The sequence below is a fragment of the Lygodium microphyllum genome, chromosome 28 (assembly GCF_053477565.2).
Source record: "Lygodium microphyllum isolate KBCC chromosome 28, Lygodium_microphyllum_v1.1.10, whole genome shotgun sequence".
NCBI classification, from domain to species: domain Eukaryota; kingdom Viridiplantae; phylum Streptophyta; class Polypodiopsida; order Schizaeales; family Lygodiaceae; genus Lygodium; species Lygodium microphyllum.
In genome coordinates this window covers 26,466,096-26,471,571 of record NC_141162.1, presented here as the reverse complement: position 1 = coordinate 26,471,571, position 5,476 = coordinate 26,466,096, and positions in this window count along the sequence as shown.

The window sequence follows — 5,476 nt, the reverse complement described above, 5'->3', positions numbered from 1 at the left end:
ACAGGGAGCTGCCACCCGTGGTAGAGGAAGAGTTGCCTGCATTACCACTAGGCAAAGATGTAATGCGGAAGAAGAGGAAGACCCGACTATGGAAGCGGAATTCGAAAGAGCAACAGTCCATGCCGCTTTACACAGGAAGGGCCCGAATCGCCAGTTCTCGGTAATTCAAACGCCGTCGGACTATCAAGGTAAAAGTTTCAAAACCTTGATTGATTGTGGCAGTACGCATTCCTTTATCTCACCAGCGTGTGCTAAGAGATTAGGAATAGCCACAGTAGAAGCACCTACCCTACTTGTGGAATTGGCAAAGGGTCGTGAGGTAACTTGTGCTAGGCAAACTGCTAAGGAGGAGTTCTATCTGGGAGGGAAGAAAACCTCAGTCAAATTCAGAGTCATGAACTTAGGCATCCATGAGTGTCTACTCGGGATGGATTGGCTTAAGCCTAATGACGCTCACATCCACTGTGGAAAGGGTCAAGTTTCCTTTCGAAACTCTGACGGAGAGTTTGTTACGACTCAAGGTGAGGCAGGAGTGCCGAGAATCCAGCTAGCCAAGGTATCGCGGATCATAAAAGGGGTTAGGAAAGGATTACCTGTTTACTTGATCAAATTCAACAAGTTAGATCAAAAGCAAGAGTCTCATGAGGGACCCTCTTGGCTAAAAGAGTATGATGACGTATTCCCTGAGGAATTAACTGAACTTCCACCTCCAAGAGAAGTTGATCATGAAATAAGGCTAATACCTGGAGCTGCGCCAATTGCAAAGAGACCTTATAGAATGTCTATTCCGGAAGCTATTGAGTTGAAGGAACAACTCAAGCAACTGTTAGATCAGGGCTACATCCGGCCTAGCAATTCACCATAGGGAGCTCCAGTCCTATTCCAGAAAAAGAAGGATGGGACACTTCGACTATGTATTGACTACCGTGGGTTGAATCAATCAACAGTCAAGAACAAGTACCCTATTCCTAGAATAGATGAGCTTCTTGATCGCCTTCAAGGTGCAAAGATCTTCTCCAAAATTGATCTCAGATCAGGCTACTATCAAATCAGGATCAAGGATGAGGATATTCCAAAAACGGCCTTCAATACAAGATATGGGCACTTTGAATTCTTGGTTATGTCATTCGGACTTACAAATGCACCTGCCACTTTCAATAGGTTAATGCAGGATATTTTTAGGCCATATCTTGATGATTTCCTACTTGTCTTCTTCGACGACATTTTAGTCTATTCTAAACAGGAAGAAGATCATGAACCTCAACTACGGATTGTTTTGGAGACAATGAGGTCTCATAAGCTGTATGCAAAAATGAAGAAGTGTGCATTCTTCAAACGTCAGATTGAATATCTAGGATTCATAGTATCATCAGAAGGAATATCAGTAGATCCAGCCAAAGTCAGAGATGTGCTTGAATGGCCAATACCATTATCCGTCAAAGAGATACGCAGTTTTCTTGGCTTGACAGGATGGTATAGGGTCTTTATCAAAAACTATGCTTTGATTGCAGCACCTCTTACCGACTTACTAAAGAAGCAGACTTCTATTACATGGTCAACTCCCAAGCAAAATAGCTTCGATCAATTGAAGCAATGTTTGGTATCAGCACCTATTCTGAGACTTCCTGATCTCAATAAGGAGTTCGAGGTAGTAACTGATGCTAGCATTCTTGCATTGGGGTGTGTTCTTATGCAGGAAGGTCATCCAGTAGCATATTCTTCAAGGAAATTGAAGAGTCACGAAAAGAATTATGCCACTCATGATCTGGAGTTATTAGCTGTCATCCATGCTCTAAAGCTTTGGAGACACTACCTGTTGGGAAATAAGTTCACTCTAGTAACCGATCATAACAGTCTCAAATGGATTTTTACCCAGAACGAGCTCAACATGAGGCAACGTCGATGGATTGAAGTATTGGAGGAATATGATTTTGAAATCAAGTATTGACCAGGGAAAGAGAATATAGTTGCCGATGCACTCAGTCGCAAGGCATTCCTAAACTCCCTAATCTTGCAGGATCCATCAACGGCCAGATCTCTGGCTACAAAGGTATCTATGCCAAGCAACCCAATACTCGAATTAGCTAGAGAGGAAGCATGCCATGACTTAGCCTACCAAGCAATGATAAAAGAAATATCTACCAAGGATCAGAATCCAAAGTTACAGGCCAAGTATCATGAATTTTCTATTGACAATGGACTTGTTTATTACAGAACAAGGCTATATATACCAGCAAGCCAGTCACTTAAGCAGAAGATATTGTGGGAAGCTCATGACTCCCCTTTCGCAGGACATCCTGGCTATGCAAAAACTCTCAATGCAGTCAGGAAGAGCTATCATTGGGAGAGGCTCAAAGGTGACGTCCTCAAATATGTCACCGAATGTTTGTCTTTCCAACATATCAAGGCTGAACATGTCATGATGCCAGGAAAATTGCAACCACTTGACATTCCCCAAATGAAATGGGAATTCATCAGTATGGATTTTGTGGTGGGCTTACCCCAAGTCCAAGGAGGGTACAACTCCATTATGGTTGTAGTTGACATGCTTACTAAGGTTGCACACCTGATTCCAGTAAAGACAAACTATAAAGCCTCCGATATCGCAAGAGTGTTTATCAAGGAAATATTCAAGCTACATGGTTTACCTAGAAGGATCATTAGCGATAGAGATTCTCTTTTCACTTCTCACTTCTGGAGAGCTATCTTTGAAGCTATTGGGACTCAACTCTGTTTTAGCACTGCCTACCATCCCCAAACAGATGGACAAACAGAGCGAGTAAATCAAATCATTGAGGATATGCTTAGGGCTTACTGCTATCGAGAGCCAAAGAGATGGATTCAATATTTGCCGTTAGTAGAATTTGCTTACAATGCTTCTTATCAACAGAGCATTCAAATGACTCCTTTTCAGGCATTGTATGGTCATGATTGTCGAAGTCCTCTAAATTTTTCAGATCCTACCCTAAGAGTGGAAGCTTCAAGACAAATGTTGGAGGACATGGATGACCAAATAAGGTCAATAAGACAAGACATACAAGTAGCCAAAGACAGACAAAAGGCATATGCGGATTTGAAGCGCCAAGAGAGGATCTTCGGAGAAGGAGACATGGTCTTCATTCGTGTACGCCCCAAGAGGAGCTCTTTATCTCTAGGTAAATGCAAGAAGCTAAGTCCAAGGTACTGTGGACCGTATAAAATCCTCAAATGCCTAGGACCCAATGCTTATAAATTACAACTTCCGGATAACCTAAAAGTTCACAATGTATTCCATATTAGTCTCTTAAAAAAGTATGTACCCAACCCAAATCATGTACTTGATGACCAACAAATTGTAATGCCTAGCCAAGGAATCCTTGAACTAAGGCCGGAAAAGATTTTAAATGTCAGGGAGAGACAGTTGAGATCTAGAACCTTGAGAGAATGCCTCGTCCAGTGGAAAGATTATCCCGAAGAGGATGCTACCTGGATGGATGAAAGCTCTCTCAATCTTCAATATCCCCAGTTTATCTCGAGATGAGGACATCTCGATTCTTCTAAGGGGGAGAGAATGTAATATTTCCGCGTATCCGTACCGTAAATATTAACCTTCCGCACACCATGTAAACCCTGTGCAAAGGGTATCTCTTGCATTGAAATTATTGACAGTGTAATGTGTGACCAGCGCGCGTGAAATGGGGTCCTCCGCTTTGGTAAATCAAAACCGGGAGTTCAAAAACCGCAAGACTCACAAAAACACCCTCTTGGGAGGGACAATTTAAATATTTAAGGCAAATTTTTTTTACTATTATCCCTTCCCCCAGCCGATGCATGGCTGGAGGAGAGGGAGTGTGGAGGGGGGGATGGCCAAGTGAGGGACTGCATGAGGGAAGTTCTCCACGTGTGTGGAGACCCTCTTCCCCACCCCCATGCCTATATAAACACCCCTCATCAAGGGGGTGTGCTAAGGAGGGAGGCTGTGAGAGGAGTTGTGGAGGAGGGAACGGTGGGAGAAAGCTTGAAGGAGAGGATGCCGTGCTGGTCGCCGAGCAGGAGGAGGTCGCCAGTCCGCCAGCTGCCGTAGCTGCCGCCCAGTCCGCCCTGTCCACCAGTCACGCAGCCGGCCTGTCCACCTGTCGCAGGCCATCTCAGCCGCCGCCACGCTGTTCACGACCCCCCACGTGGTCCTGCTGAAGCTTCTTAGAAAGAAGCTTCTAAGGGGGGGGCCTCCTTAAGCCCCCTTCCCACCACCTGTCCCAAAGGCCCTTCCCACCACATTGCCAAGAAGTCCTTTTCATACCCTCCCCGGAACTTTGAAGAGGAGGAGGTGAGGACCGTAAAGACCCCACGAGACCCATCGACAAGGATTTCGCAGATAGATTTTTAAAGCCGCAAGCCGATCGAGATTAAATTCCGTGCCGATTCGAGTTTCTTGAAAGACTCCTAAAGCTTTTGCCACAAGCAACATCGCGTAAAGAAATCTTCCGCCTACAAGGATAAAGGCAAAGGTCGGAAGGCCGCATTCCGAGACCCGTCACTCCGTAGACCACAAAGGCAAATCGGACGTCGAATTTACGACTACGATGGCCCCAAAAAGATCACAAGGTGTGACCGCGGAAGGCTCATCTCCGAATATACAAGTGGACATCTCCCCGAGCCCACAAGTCCAGGTTCTTTCGAGTTATTCTCGCATGATTAGACGCGCTTAGCTCATAGAGGAAATTGCATTTTTACGTTTAATTTTAATGCATACGGAAATTGGACAGAAATACATGTGATAAAGCATCTCTTGATCATTAGGCAAGGTTGAGTTATGTCATGAAATTGGACGAGTAGAAGGCTAGTTGCATGTAGTTTTGGTGCATTATCAAAGTAATGAGTCTAAAATTAGGCAAAGAAATGGAATCTATAAATGCATTCTCTTTCGTCCTAGACATGGTAGGAATAAGTGTGTGCCGCACGTTAGGCAACATACTTCTCGCAATGGTTTCATAGGAAAAGGTTAGCACCATAAGGTATTAACCGGAAAGAAATAATAGAATACTAGAATGAACGTATGATCTTGCAAATAGCATGTAAGATGGAATAAGTTAACACTAGCTTTGTATAAGTTTCATTAACTACTTCGTACCTAGGAGAATGTTGCATATTGCATAGTCATCATGCGATAACGTCATTCATTAGAAACCGCATTTAGGAAAGATTGCATGGTTCGTCAAAGCATAGGATTCGAAAGTATAGACTACAAAGTAGTAGGCATGATTAATTGGTAAATCCTAGCAAGAACTAGGAAAGTTAGCGTACAGATTGGCAAGCATTTTACCTTACCAAGGAAAGATAAAGTTATCATGAACCATGTGATACGTAGAGGCAATCAATCGCATGTTTACGCGTATTGGTGGAATCGTATCTATTGCTCTCCGTTAGATTTAGTTTATTACCTTTAGAAGGATCATCCTCGTCGCAAGATAGGTATAATTGAGGTGACTAAGTAACC